The sequence below is a fragment of the Astatotilapia calliptera genome, chromosome 20 (genome assembly GCF_964374335.1).
Source record: "Astatotilapia calliptera chromosome 20, fAstCal68.1, whole genome shotgun sequence".
Classification (NCBI taxonomy): Eukaryota; Metazoa; Chordata; class Actinopteri; order Cichliformes; family Cichlidae; genus Astatotilapia; species Astatotilapia calliptera.
In genome coordinates, this window is record NC_137441.1 from 32,964,377 (window position 1) to 32,980,147 (window position 15,771).

Sequence of the window (15,771 nt, forward strand, 5' to 3'; positions counted from 1 at the left end):
AGGTCTGACCCATATGTCTGTAGAGGATACCTCTGTCTGCCGCTGTTGTTTGTGTGGGAGCACAATTTGTCCTCTTCCTTTCCTTGTGTGTGTGTGTGTGTGTGTGTGTGTGTGTGTGTGTGTGTGTGTGTGTGTGTGTGTGTGTGTGTGTGTGTGTGTGTGTGCGTGTGTGTGCGAGTGTGTGGTAGTGGGCGACAGTGGTGTTTAAGCATATGCATTTGCTTTGTGGGGTTGGATGACTGTGAGAAACAGCCTTTGACCTATTTCACTCGAGGCTCGTGCAAGATAAATGCAACACATATATGTTTACAGACACTGTTGGTCACTGATGTTGGTCAACGGTGCCAACTACTTGTAAGAGACAAGACGCACTGATGTTATCAGTTTGCACTCCTCTGTGAGTATTTTATTACTCTCTCACTGGTCAGTCTTTTTCACAAAGTGACAGGATTTACTGATCACGCGCTAAGATATATTTATCTTTTTGCCACGGCCTTTTTAGTTGTGCACCTTCCTAAAACATAAATGTGTCCTTTTAGGTTCTAATTGATCTGACTGTATTGCCATAATATTGAGAAAATAAATGAGAATTTAAAGAAAAACTGTGTTTATCCTTAACTTGAGAGCGTTGACATCTTCTTTCAAGGGGCTCACTTTTTCCAAATTTCCATCCCTGTTAATAAAAAACCTTGGAAACTGCACATGTTTTGTGTCAGTGGGATTTTTTTTTTAGCAATTTCATTATTTAAAAAAAAGATTTCTATACTTCGGGATTAAAACTTGAAAGTTTATTTTTACTGTTTAGCTCTCCAAGTTACTCAGTGTCTCTTTATGTTACTGAAAATGCAAGGTTAGCATCCTACAACATATTTTCCTACTGGAGAATTACCAGAAGATCAAGGAAACTCTCACTTCCTGGTTTATATTTAGCAAGTGGAATACAAGCATGCTTGACAAAAGGATATTCTACTCTGGGATGTGTTGAAAAGTTTCCTTTCCTGACCGGCTATCCCACTGTGCCGAGACCTGCGGTCTTCTCTAGAGCCTGGTTAAGCTAGGTGGTGACAGCCACACTGTTGCAAGAGTATTATCACTTTAGCACTGTAGAGAGGGAGAAGGGCAGGCATTGTCCCCTAAACAGGATGTCCTGGTGTCTGGTCCCATCTCATGTGGGCTATCCTTTGTGTTCGTGTGCGTCTGTGTCTGTGGATATTGGGCTAAATCCTTAAAGCAGATGTCACCAGGTTTTAAAAAGTTTATCTTACTTTTTAAAATTCACTTTGATCTTTTATTGTGCCAGTACGTCCACTTGCTCCTCCCAACCCCACCTTTCTTTTCAGTTAAGTTTTATCTCATAGATTTTAATGAAAATGTCTAGCAGACACTAATATTGCAGTGTAGCTCTTAAGTGTATAGTTTTTTTGTGTCTTTGTGTCTTTCTGCCACATGTGGTATGGGGTTAGAGTTACAAGATGAGCCCATAGTCTTTTTCTTCTTCTTCTTCTTCTTCTTTCCTCTCCTCCTCTTTTCATGCCCTGGGAAGGTAAACACTCATCCTCCTTGCTCTTGTTGTTCTTATGGTAACTGTTGAACAGTGTGTGCTCCACTCGTGGTTTTATTGCCCGGATTGTCATGCAAGAGGCAGGGAAGACAAGTGTCAATAAGTGGATGGGCTCACTGCAAACAAATGCACTAAAAGAATGGCAAAGAGAGCAGAGAATACAGCTGGGCACACACACACACACACACACACACACACACACACACACACACACGCACACGCAGAATCATGGTTCTTTCACGTCACAGATTTCAAAATCAAAAAACCCAAAGAAGACAAAAATCATTAAAGAGACGTGATAACTGCAACTGAGGCAGTTTTAATTACCATAAAAAAAATCTTTATAATGAATCTTTATAATGCACAAAAGGGTTCTGGGGGACGTAATGCAAATATAAAATGGAGATGTTCGAAAAACAACCAGCTTAAGACTTCAAGGTGTTCTGCAACCTGTCAGGTTCCTTTTTAATCATTTAAGGGAGTAAATCATTCTGAGCGTTCTGGCTCTGGGTACATAAGCAAACTTACAGCTCATCAATTTTGAGTAATTTTTGTTTTTTAAAAAGTATATATCAGTTTTTTTTATATATAAACAGTGGACAAAGTATTCATGGTAGGAGAACAATAAAATCATGTCAATTGACTATTTTAAAACAGTAAGTTTTAATCATTTAACTGTGTGTTAAACACAGTTTAATTGAACAAAGCACTGTACAAAGTATGCATGCCCATATAAACACACTTTAAAAGTAAAAAGTGGACACACAGAATACAGAATTACGCCACCCTAACATAACACAACAGCAGGGCACACAGAGAGTTTGAAATCAGGTTAAAGGGGGGGAAAAAGTGACTGATATAGATGGAAATTTTAAACCACCTAATCTTTCATCACTTTGAAACTCCCCTGCAGACATCAGTTACCCCACTGTCATGCTCTTATCTCTGCTGATATAGCAAACAGCTTTTTAGTGGTACTTAACAACGGACTGACAGAAGGTAAACAGTGCCTTTGCAGCCGTCTTGTGTCTTTCTGTCTGCTGATGGTGATTGCTCTTAGATGGATCACCCGTCCAGTCTGACCACTCATCTCTAGCCCCGTCCTCCTCTCCAGAGCTGAAGAGACTGCGCCTCATGATGAATACACCCGTGATAAGATTACCACAGGGCAAGCACACGCACACACACACGAGGCACTGTTTAGCATGTTATTCTTAGTCATAGCCATTCATGAAGGAGTCCCTCCCTCCGTGAACGTCTGGCCATGCATCTCCCCCTCCTTTCATGCCTCCCTGCCTTCTTCTTTACTTGGGATGTTTACTTGAGACTTAGGTTTTGCCATTTTAGTCATCTGTTTTTCCACATGCACCTATATGAGTGTAGACCGTGATACAGGCAGCAGAATCTTGGTGAATTTCTTCAGCTAGTGTTTGTATGTATGCAGCTGTCCTCATTTACACGAGTAACAAAGCAAGTAACTTTAATAATTAAGTTCAAAATTACTGCACAGGACAAGAAGCAGCTAAAAACAGCAAAGCAGCAACTTCTTGCATCACCTCAGGGCTCTGCTGCGAAGGCTTTGTCACCTCTAGTTTTAAAGCCTTGCTCTTTGAACCGATAAAAATCCTGCACTCAAGGGTGTCGGGCTGCGTGCAGGCACGCATGTGACCAAGAGGTCAAGAGGTTTCTCAGTGAACAGGTCTGCAGGTCTCCAGGCCACTGCAAAGTTAACACAAAGAGACAGACAAGCATCCATTACATTGCATTTGCACCTATATGGCCAATTTACAATCAGCCAACCGCACATGCCTCTGGAGAGAAGAAAGACATGCAGACATATGGAGAACAGACATACTCCACACAGACAGGTAGCGCCTGTCCAGCAGGTTCAAACCAAGGACCTTCTGCCTTTTATCATTAAAATAGCCTCAGTAGGTATAAAGGGAATAGAGTATATGAAATATATATCTATTTTTGTGCTGATAAAGTTGTAATGAAGTTGTAAGTTGTAAAGTTCATAACTTATAGATGCATTCACTTCATAAACAAGTGCACTGAAAAAAATAATCAGTGGTATAAACGTAAAAAAATTATTGTAATCGGTTGCACGAAATTAAGTTATGTTTGGTTAACCTTAGTTTTTTATGTTATACCTGCACACATTTTTCTGGTAACACAAACATGACTTTTTTATGTTGTTGTTATGTTTTTCATTCCGGTCAAATATTTATAGAAACCACTTGTTTATCAGACATGAACTTTTTGTGTTAATTGTATTGGACTACTATGTGTTATATTGACAAGATTATTTTATGGTAAGCTTATTTTATTTTATAACAAATTTCTAATATATAATATATAATATAATATAGTATATAATTGAGTGTTCAATAAATAAAACTAAATTAAGGCTGATCTTACTGTATGTACTGTACACTTTCTCTTCAATCAAAGAAATAAGCAAAACATTTTTGAACAATGACCTGTATTTTTGAAAATACTACACAGTTGTAACAATGGACTTTCAATTCAGGCTTCCAAAATATACATGAGTCATATTTGTACAATGCATCTCTTGAAAAACATTCCATAACATTCCTCAAAGTTATCTGCTGTAACCTGAATTCAACATTGTGGGGCCTTATGACATCGCGCTTATGTAAAAAATAGTTTTTTAAATGTAAGAGCCATAAGGTAATATGGCAACAGGGGTGTAATTATTAAAATGACACAAAGAAGAGACTTAAAATAACATTATAACCCACAGGCACACAACCAAGAGACCTAAACTGATTAGTATTGGCTTGCTTCTATCACTAAACATCACAATCACTAATACTAGACGATGCAATCTGTTTGTAGTGGTGCACCTTGGGAAAAAAATTGCAAACTGGTGAAATTGGTGCAAGGCACCATTTCCATTGAGAAAAATGGACATTCAAAGTTTGAATTTTTTTTTAAAAGAGTCATGGCTTGAAAAGTGAAAACTGCAGTAATAAAGGCCCCAAGTTGAAAAGTGCCAGAAAAATAAGTTTCACTATGTCCTGCAACTTTACCAGTGCTGGCTTAAAAGAAAGGATGGTACATATTTGAAGAGGTAAACATGTTGTTCCCACATCATAACTGGAAAACTGTTCAATCGTACAGTCTGGTCCTGAAAACCTGGGCCTTCTTTGAAAGGCTGTTCCTTTTGAGCTCCATAACCAGTTTCTATAATACCTCGAAGGTATACTTTTCCAGTGGGTAGGTGAGGTTCAAAGTGTACATTAGTCCAAACAGCATTGCAGCTGCTAGGGTATAGTTATCCAAATCCTGCCAGACTCTCTGGCCTTCAAGGACTATCCCGATGTCCTCATGGCTGCCATTGGCATCTCTTGACTTTATGATGTAAATTCCCATGGTTGTTTCCTTATTAGATCGTTGGATAATGGCTTCATCTGTGGCCTAGAAAATGCAGAATTCCAAAATTTAATTAAACAGAACACTGGTCAAAGAACATTATACCAAATCTTATTTTAATCTGTGTCACTATTCCAAAAAATGTTAACATTAACACATTAGGTGAAAAAAAAAATGGATTCATTACAGCATGTGATTTGAGTCCTCAGAATGCTTAAAAAGGTAATGAAGTGAAATCTCCATGCAAAGAAGCAGAATACGGTCAGAGCACAGAGAGGTGTTCAACTATCAACTCCACACATAGAAAAATGCAGGTAAAAGAAAAAGAAAAAAAACGCACCCATGGTAAATTGTGAAAATCCCAGGTGATTTTCGACATACTCCTGGCATAGAGTGACAAGCAGCATTTTGTTAAAATTATTATTTTCCCTAAAGTGTATACACAAATTAATTTTTTTCTTACCTGGGCCGTGGGCTCCAGAATGTTCTGAAGTCTTCTTCCTATTTGTCCTCCTCGCCTTTTGAAGACCTTTATTAGTTTGTCAGATAGCACATCTATCTGCGAGAGTAATCTGGACTGCAGTGGCATGGTGGTAATGCGCTTAAACTCTGCATTTATCTAAAAAGAGAAGTTGTCACATAAAAATGCTGTCAAAATCTCAAATCTCACAAGGTTACATCCACACAAAGTTATATTACTATTTATTAGCTATGGGTCCCATGTTGCTGAGCAGTTCCATAGTTGCCCTTACTTCCAAACCACCCAAAGCCTGTTTGCAACCACAGCAGTTGCCTCCTTCTGGCCATTTTGCAGTTCTGCCAAATGACCCAGAAACGACATCTATTATTGTCATATACACATCAAGGTCTTTCATTAATACTTTGTTAAATTAGTTAATTTGACCTTTCCAGAAAATTTACCTTACAGAATGTGAGATAAGATATGCAAATCTTCACTAGTAAATAAAATAATGTTATTAAAACCTTAACAGTAACACCTCTACATAACAGCGCTAGACAATTGTTCTGAAGCAACACCAATCTGCCCTTCAGCAGGGATAAGCACCATATATCGATACAGAAAAAATAAATTTAACATATTTATATTGTCATTATTTTTATCTCTTTAAGCCCTCCTCTCAGTCTCTCTATAAATCAGTTAAAATAATTTGTTGGGTTTTTGTGTGTCTTTAACATGTTATCAGTAGATTACATTCACTGCCCCAGAACATGAAATAAAGCCCCACGTCATGCACTTCCTCTCCTAATGAGTACTGCATAGGTGTCATGCCCTAAATAAACCGACTTTAGTGAAGACACCCCCCCCCCCCCCCCCCAACACACACAGAGCCCACCCCATGGCAAACTAGCTTATTTAACTGTATAACTAAAACATTTTAGGTACAACCAGTTAACTAAATGGACACGAGTTTGTTAGTCTGTATTCACTGAGAAAAAACAAGCGGATGTGACTGGGCACACACTGAAAAAAAGCTAATGCACATAATATTGTCTCGCAGCTTAAGCTAGCATTATCGTTAGTTAACTTAAGGAATGACTTGTTTTTTACATTATGTTGCTCAACAGCAATTCATGAGAAAAACTTCCCCATCTAATGGATGTTCTCTTCGTTTCCTCTCAAACATGTAGTTTTCAGTTTACCTTGACAAAGTAAAGCTCAGCACCAAACGTAAACGAAGCGAAGACAAAAAATGGCGGACCGCCACAGTGAATTTTCCCTCGCAAAACACACCCTGGGGGTGGAGTTTCAACAGAAAACATAACTATTTTCTGTTATTTTGATATGACTGGTTTTAAAAGACTGAACATCCTTCTAAAACAAGTGAAAGGCGTGAGACTTAATTATGTTTAGACCAAAAATATAAATGATTCATGTTGGATATATTTACTGTATTTTTACTAATTTAACAACCTCATCATTGCATTAGTCGCTTTATGCTATAGCATTACGCTTACATTAGCTTGAAGCTCAAGGTCGTCATTTTATTTAATTTCTTTTTCTGGGCTTACAAACAGGACACACAACATTTAGATAACCGTTACACTGAATCTTGGGTCTGTGTTGAGTCTTCCAGCTGCTGACTACAGAAGCTAGATTGACCTTTCAGCATGTTTATAGCGGCTGTGGCTATGTGCTGGTAATGTTACCGTGTGTGAGCAGTCACATTGGCAGCAGACATGTTTCAACAAACTAGTCATATCCCGGCCCTACATTAGCTTGTTTAATGGTTAAGACACTGCAGGTACCACCACTTACTACAGACACTGATGCAAGTTTGTAATAGTCTGTTAATTTAGACTGAAAGAATATAGAAACAATATTAACTCACATTATATATGTTAATTACTAATTTGCTTATCGCATAATTTCGGTTACCATTAGCTAACTGGAGCCTAACATTGGCCTTTCATGGTTTTCGATAAACAGCCCACATACCTGTAAAATAACAACACCCCAGTAAAAGTCCACATATATAAAGGGTCTACACTCGTTCTCACTGGTGTGTTAGCTTTAAAATCTTATTTACCTTCAAGTGTAAAACTCCAGATGGTAGTAGATTTTCCAAAGCGAGAGACAAAAATGGCGGACAGCGCAGCCGATTTTTCCTTTCCAGGGGGCGGAGCTTGAGGATAAAACACGACTAACTTGTTTCTTTTCAACATGATTTGTTCTAAAAGAATCAATATTCTTAAAGAATATGTGAAAATTAAAAGACAAAAATATGTTTAGATGTGAAATTTAAATTAGTCATGCTGGATATATGAAGTAATTCTATGCAAATTCAACAACCACCCTATTGCATTTTTTTCAGTGTGTGCTGAATCAGTATATAAGACGGCTTTACATAGGAAAGTTTGCTGTTTCATTTTTTATATAAAATGCAACTTGCGTTTCATATTATTGTTAATGAAACTGCAATTACAAGGCACGGTGGAGCAGCAATTAGTACTGCTGCCTCACAGCAAGAAGGTCCTGGGCTCCGGGATCATTCTCCCATGTTCTCCAGCTTATCCCATCTAAGGTTTCCCTACCTTAAGAACAGCTTCTTGACAGCCAAACTATTTCTGACGAGGCTTCAGTAAAAGGTAGGTGGTCTGTTTCGGGTCTTTGCTGGATTTTGTTTTTGTTTTTTTTACCCTTTTTCTTAATGACATGACTTTCAGTTACTGTCCATTATTATCTTTTGGGATTTCTTACCCTGCCACTTCTTCTTTTTTCCTGCACTCATCCAATTTCCTCAAATGTTTTAAGGGCACACTGCACACCATGCTGAGATATGCCAATTTTCCAGCTAGTCCATCTTTGGGAATCATCTTGAAAAAATAAAAGTTTCAGTCGGTCATACTGTGTTATCATTGGTATTTTTTGTAAGTTCAACTAAAGCAATGAGAGCAAAGTATGTTTTGTATGGATTTTTTTTTCATGTTTTTGTTCATTGACAGGTTGGTAGTGCCTCAAGTCACAATTTCAAATAGCTTCTTATTAGTTTTATGTTATAGTTGACTGAGTTATGGATCAGTATTAAGTTTAAAGGCAAAAAAAATCCAAAAACCCAACTGAGAATGAGTGAAAAAGCAGCCAATGTCCAAGAAAATCTTTGAGAAGATTGAAGAACTGCTGCTCAAGGCCACTTTAAAAGTTACAAGAAAACCTGGCTGTTTGGAAGGAAAACATAAAGAAAAGAGGGGCACCTTTTGCACAATACTGTAAGTAAATGAAAGTTAGGATCTCTGATGTTTGGGATATTAGTTTTGGCTTCAGCAAAAGATTGTATGTATTTTAGCAGTGTAGGCAGATGTAGAGGAAGACATACGTGAGAACAACAAATCAAATTTAAAAAAAACTGCATTTTATTTCATTTTTCATGAGCTAATTAATCTTTAAGGATATTCTGTTTATGTTGATAAACTTTATTAATAAATCCATCCTCACTCTTTGGGTTTCAGATATGTTTAGAGGTTCAGTGGTGATATTGCTGTGAAACACTACCTGTGGCAACAGTGAGACCAGTTTCACTTCCAGCTCATTGTTTATGACACTTGGTCACATTTGGCATCACATTTTCACTCACTGTGTACTCTCCCTTCTTCACTGTGGAGTTTTAATATTGTGAAGGAGAGCTTTAAACCCAAATCAGCATCTTCTCTATTTATATGGGTTTACAGATATTCTCTATATATTATTTATCTATTAAAATATTACTTGAATTCCTTATTAGCAAAGTGTCATATAAGAGCAAATTTCATCTTATGAAATTAGGACTCTCCTAAATACCCCTTTTTGCCAACAAGCTTCATTTTAGATAAATTTTTCTGTGAAGGTGTCTCATTTTGTTTTGGAAATGGTATAGCTCACAAGAAGTCACAAAGTTAGGAACATTGAGGTAGATTGAACTGCAGTGAATAATACAGCAAGTGAGAGGGATTTCAGGCACACAAATATTATTTTCTCATGTCCAGGTATGTGAAATTCACATGTTTTTTCTGGCTTGAGTTTAGGACCAGGTTCTAATTAAAGAGCAATTTTTCAGAGGTCTAAAATAAACTCACAATTTGGCAAAAACTTTGAAAAAATATCTTGCAAGACATGCAGGATGATATCATGCACATAAAAACGGGCCAGCCGTTTTCTAGTTCTTATTTCCTCTCCTTCTATCTTTTCAATCCCTAATTCCAGTTTTAATATTTTGTATTAACGCAACAAGCCTGGCAGGATTGGGAAAACAGGTCCCAGACAGGAGCTCGGGATCTTGAGCGTACTCTTTGGCTTGAGTTCTTGGGCTTCCTTCAAAGTCTAGACTGGCAATCCCCTCCAAGATTAAAGATATGAAATATGGAGCTAGTTAAAGAGATCCATGGATGAAAGCGTGAAATTGCACATCTGTGTTGGTAGTTAGTATTAATCAGTTTAGGCTTGAAATGTGATTTTGTGCACCACGTGCAAAATTCTCTTTATCCCTAATGTGACAAATGTTTCAGAGACATACTTCTGCAGCTGTGAGGAAAAAATAGGCCCTTTTTCATTTTGCAGGTTTAAGCGAACCAACCCTTTAAAGTGATGCTTGAAAAGACCGAATCAACCACATCAGATGAAGTGATTATTATTATGTTCTGTGGAATAAAAAGGCAGCCTGTTTCTGGTAACCCTAACCACGGCACAGTCTGGGAAGAGCCCAACGTGAGCATTAGCAGTAAAGTCTGTTTGTGTGTGTTTGTGAGTGTGCGCGTGTGTGTGTGTGTGTGTGTGACTGAGAGAGATGCCTGGCCACCTCCTGCTGTGTTACTCTGTGATGACTGACAGCACCAGCCTGGCTGTACAATGGCCGCTCTTTGCTCTCTGTCTCACTGTATAAACACAAAGTGGGATGGTTCCCTCATGCAGAACTCCTGTATTGATCACTTATGTGAGATCTCACAGCCGCACTCATTGTCCTCTTCCCCTTTCTCTCCTGCCGATCAATAGCTCTTTGTGTTGATTTTTACCCATTGACAAATCACTCTGTCCCATTGCCTTTGTTAAGCTGTCAGTCAAGCAGAAGGTGTTGCTGTATCTGATACTCACTCAGTGGGAAGAGAGCAATCAGCTCAAAATAAGACAAAGTGTCTGAACATGATGACTACAGCTTGTTTCTAATAATAAAAATGTGTATATATTTTGAAAAGAAACCCTAAAATCTATATTATAAAAAAATCTATATTATAGTAAGTTAGGTTTCTAAATGTCTTAAATTAAATTACATAAATTATAGTATGTTTTATGACAGTCCACGCCTTTCATGTCCTATCCTAAAATAACCAATTTCCTTCAAAAAAGGCTAACTGCAAAGTAACGGCTCATCTTATTACCGCCATCCTTTGAGTCAGACATGGCAGCATCCTCACGCTGTCAGGAAATAAAAGTATTGCGCATCATTAAACCTCTTTGTCTAAATGAGGGATCTCTGTTCCTGAGAATGCGACCTGAGCACCGCTGAACACCCAGACGATGCGGATGACGTAAGCCACAGATTCAGAGAAAGATCTAATCTAAAGCTTTCACCCACTCACAGCTGCACCCTGCTAAGCACCGTCGATTCACAGGGCATAAGTGAGTCAGTCTGACTGACCTGCTAGATTCTTTTTATGGTAAAAATGTATGTGGAGAATTGTTTTTTCTGCAAGCCCACGGCTGCATCTGACACCTACGCTAAACTGTGGCAAGTATCAGATAAGTCGTGCCATTTTCGCTATCCAACCCAACACAATCATACAACAAGGTGCTTAATGATTATGACGCACTTTCTGTTTATTACTGTAAGCAACAGCTTGGCAAAAGATTTGACTTAAAGTGAAACATATCAGTGCATCTAACTCTGTCAAGTTCTTTGACAGTTTTTGCTCACATGTTGGATGCAAATTGGTATTCTTACAAACAAAGACAGAATTAGTAGCCCTCTTATGAAAATTGCATTAAAAAATATTTCCCAAGTGCTTTTAAACAGGGTGAGAAATTTATAACACAGCTTCTTTATAGTTTTATGGTAAATGGCCTGTATTTGTAAATGGCCTGTATTTGTATAGCGCTTTTCTAGTGCCTAAGGACCCCAAAGCGCTTTACACAACCTGTCATCCACCCATTCACACACACATTCACACACTGGTGATGGCGAGCTACATTGTAGCCACAGCCACCCTGGGGCGCACTGACAGAGGCGAGGCTGCCGAACACTGGCGCCACCGGGCCCTCTGACCACCACCAGTAGGCAACGGGTGAAGTGTCTTGCCCAAGGACACAACGACCGAGACTGTCCGAGCCGGGGCTCAAACCGGCAACCTTCCGATTACAAGGCGAACTCCCAACTCTTGAGCCACGATCGCCCATTTATTTTGGATGCTTAAATTATTCTACTAACACAAACTAAGGAGGGTCTAAATTATTAGCCTGTAATAGCTCTATTTGTGAGCATCAACAATTCTTGTTCTTAAGTCTAAAGGGATTTCTTTTGTTTATGGCATGAAGTTTTTGCAGGTGACAGCTCAAACCTTGCTGAAATTTGATTTACACACAGTTTGAACTTAACTTTAAAAGCTACAAAGTCAAAGCACATCATTGCACAGCAGTGGTCGGTGCTATGGCTCAATAAAAAGCTCAGTTTTTTAGGGGGCTAATATTATTGACCCTGATCAATTTTGTTATTTTCTGAAATAATTCAGTTATAATGTGCAAATAGAAATTATTTATGCCTGCTAAAGAAATCTAGTTTGTTGAGAGGTGCTATGTTAAAAATCCCTTGCTCTATTAAAAAAAACCAAAAGTTTAAATTTCACTGGTGGGATAATGATTTTGTCCTCATCTGTATAAGTGTACCTCTTCTTGCACATATGGCCAGCTGCCATGAGTCAGCAGCGGTGGTCAGAGGTTTCCACTCCTAGACACAACAGTCCATCCGGGAAAAAACAGCTCTCTGATGCCTCAGTCTTCCTATATTGTCTGGGATGATTCCGAGTTGGGAGAGGCTTATTGTTTGGATGTCTTTGTAGTCCAGGTCCATTGCTGCGGAATGTGGGGATTTCCTCCCTCGTGGGTATTTTTAGATCTCTGTGTGAATTCATGGGAGCTCTGCATAATGCTGAGCAGTGTGCGGTCTAAGGGTGGGGCCTGTAAATTCAAGCACATGTGTGGGAATCTGGGCGTCTGCTTATATAAAAAAAGAGAGAAAAGGATGTACGTGGATGTGCACTGGTACATTTTTGGCACTTAATCATACACAAAGCTTTAATCAATAAGAGAACTAAATAGCATCACTTTAAAGACCTCGCTGACTGAGACGGATGCTACTTGGCCTGTATTTCATTTGAAATTTCACAGTGTATTTACCCACTGTTTCCTGTTTGACAGCTCCAGATTGACACTCTGGTTTGGACACTGCTTGTTCACTGAAGTGTTTTAAGGAGGCTTCGGCAGGTCACCTGGGGGTCTATGACCTCCCCGGGTAATGCTCTCCTCCAGGTCCTTCTCTTTGACAGTGGTCAATGGAAGCGTCCATGCAGAGGACAGCCAGGGTGGATGGTCCGGGTGACATCAGGGAATGAACAGGTCATATCCAGAAGGACCTGTCACCTCTAAATCAAACCAAGTGAGGTCTCCTTCCGGGTCTCACTCCCCCCGTCAACTTAGCTGACATCAAGTGACACTTTGGCCTGACCTGCCTTATGCTGGGTGCACATGTGGTCGTAAGAATCATGATTGGATGATTGTTTTTAAGTGTTCACGAGTAATCTGTGGTTGGACTTTTGCAGTATTAAAGGTCAGAAGGTGCTATTCAACGTCCCAAAATAGTGTGCTGCTAGTGGAAAGGTGCTACTAATGGAAGCTAGTTTTCTCATGTTTGTGGTTTTGATTTTCCTTTAATTTTGATATTTGATTTTTTTTCTCTTCACAGATAGAACTCTGCGGTTCCATCTCCAACCCAAGACAACACACTGCTGGCTTTTTTGAAGTTCTGCATGCAAATGTGCCAAGACAGCCTCTCTACTGGTTAATTCCCACAATGCTGCTCTGCAAATTAATACAAACAAAAGACCATAACACAAGTTGCTTGGGTCCACTGGAACCACTGATTGGCTGCCTGATGTCAGGTTAACACCAAGTCAGGTGCTTTGAGTTGAATACTACATTTTTATGGTTTTGTAGATATTGAGGTGCTTCACTACAAAAACAAACAAACAAAAAACACTCACATTAGCAGGGAGCCATGGCTATCTGTATGAAAACAGTGCAGTTGTTGATCAGGTATTTGAGTCAGGACCAAAGACAATGAATAGCACTTAAAATTGTAAGCATTCATAAATACAAGGCTTGAGCTATCAACCTCATCTGTTGCTTCTATATCCAGCAAATATTCTACCTGAACATCTCATAAAGTCACCTCAATCTAATGACATTTAATCACCCTAAATCCTCAAATAAACACATAGATGATATTTAAAACCATGCACATGCACTGCCTTAAATAATTGCTGTGCCCTGTATAGACCACCACCGACTTACCAATGCAAAGCCTAGAATGACATCATCATGTTTCAGTGATGAGAAATGAAACTCGCAGGAAATTAAATGTCTCGTTCACACACTGCTTATCATTCTTAAAATCAGCAGATATCTTTTATGCACACGCCTGTTCTCTGAGGCCTTCCTCTGAAAAAAAATTTGCGGCTTAGCTATATACATACGTATATATATATATATATATATATATATATATATATATATATATATATATATATATATATATATATATATATACTGGGTGTTTGTTTTTTTATATGTATATATATATAAAAACACCCAGCACGCCCCTGCGGGCGGTTTATCCTTCAAGCTCGGGTCCTCTACCAGAGGCCTGGGAGCTTGAGGGTCCTGCGCAGTATCTTAGCTGTTCCCAGGACTGCGCTCTTCTGGACAGAGATCTCCGATGTTGTTCCCGGGATCTGCTGGAGCCACTCGCCTAGCTTGGGAGTCACCGCACCGTGGTAGTGCTCCGATTACCACGGGGACCACCGTTACCTTCACCCTCCACATCCTCTCGAGCTCTTCTCTGAGCCCTTGGTATTTCTCCAGCTTCTCGTGTTCCTTCTTCCTGATATTGCTGTCATTCGGAACCGCTACATCGATCCCTACGGCCGTCTTCTTCTGTTTGTCTATATATATATATATATATATATATATATATATATATATATATATATATATATATATATATATATATATATATATATATATATATATATATATATATATATATATATATATATATATGTATATGAGCCCGTAAGTCAGTGGTCCATGATAAGATGGTAAGTTGGAAACAATACTCTGTTGAAGAATTGTTAAACTACCCACATATGCTTCATTCTGCGCCTTCTTTAAGTTAATGCTTTTTGCCTCCATCTCTTCTTTTTCACCTTAAACAAAAAGAGGGGCCTTTAATGTCTGTATTAATTTAGAAGCAGGTGGTAAAGAAGCCTTTGTTAATCAATTAATGATGAATTCCCCCCACTTTACATGGTGGCTTTTTCACCATCCGTTTACTTCTTGTGCCTGAGTTGGGGAAACTTTATAAAAAGTTTATCTTACCATGAAATGAGTAGGCAAGGATAAATGGCTAACGTGGGGTTTTGTCTGTCAATGCAGTCGACCTATTGGGGGTCCACCGACTGGGCAGGTTTGGACCATATGTCATCATTCCTACCCTTTGTGTGGGCGTGTCTCTGTGGCAACGGCATCAGCTGCGACCATTGTGTGAGAGGATTCAATGGCCCATATATTCATTGCAGAGCTGGCATGGGCCCCGCAACAGAAACAAATTGATACATACAAGCGCCAGCCCCATTTGGCGAGCATGACACATTTCAAATGGACAAAAAAGGACATTTTAGTCTGCTGGAAATCTTGAGAAAAGCTTGGTCACCATAGTAACTGTGCAGTAAAAGCGATCATGGGCCATTAAACTCCAATCAGATGTAAATTTGGGCTGCCCTCAACCCCTCTGAGGGAAAGCCCCCTTCACACACAAGACACAAATTAAACAGTTTGTTTGCCAATTCACATGTCATCTTAATGAGTTTTTATTCGTTTCCCCTTTGTTTAAATGGAGAGAATTACAAACTGCCATTGATTTGTAATACTGGGCCACTTCAGCTGTCTGCACATGATCTATTCATAACTCATTCCAAGCCAGATAATAAAAAGGTACAAAGCATGTTGTAAAGCTTGTGAAGTGATAAATTGGAGCCAAAAGAAAAATAAT

General features: G+C 38.9%; 2 long non-coding RNA genes across 2 annotated transcripts; one reads left to right on the forward strand and one right to left on the reverse strand.

Moving 5' to 3' along the window:
- Window positions 1-4,029: 4,029 nt before the first annotated feature.
- LOC145422986 (uncharacterized) lies at window positions 4,030-7,778 on the reverse strand. Its single transcript, XR_013904128.1, has 3 exons — window positions 7,510-7,778; window positions 5,424-5,579; window positions 4,030-5,005 (listed from the first exon to the last, which is right to left on the reverse strand). It is a non-coding gene; the product is annotated as an uncharacterized LOC145422986 (long non-coding RNA).
- A 5,626-nt stretch (window positions 7,779-13,404) lies between these two features.
- LOC145422987 (uncharacterized) lies at window positions 13,405-15,569 on the forward strand. Its single transcript, XR_013904129.1, has 2 exons — window positions 13,405-13,616; window positions 15,156-15,569. It is a non-coding gene; the product is annotated as an uncharacterized LOC145422987 (long non-coding RNA).
- The last annotated feature ends 202 nt before the right edge of the window (window positions 15,570-15,771 follow it).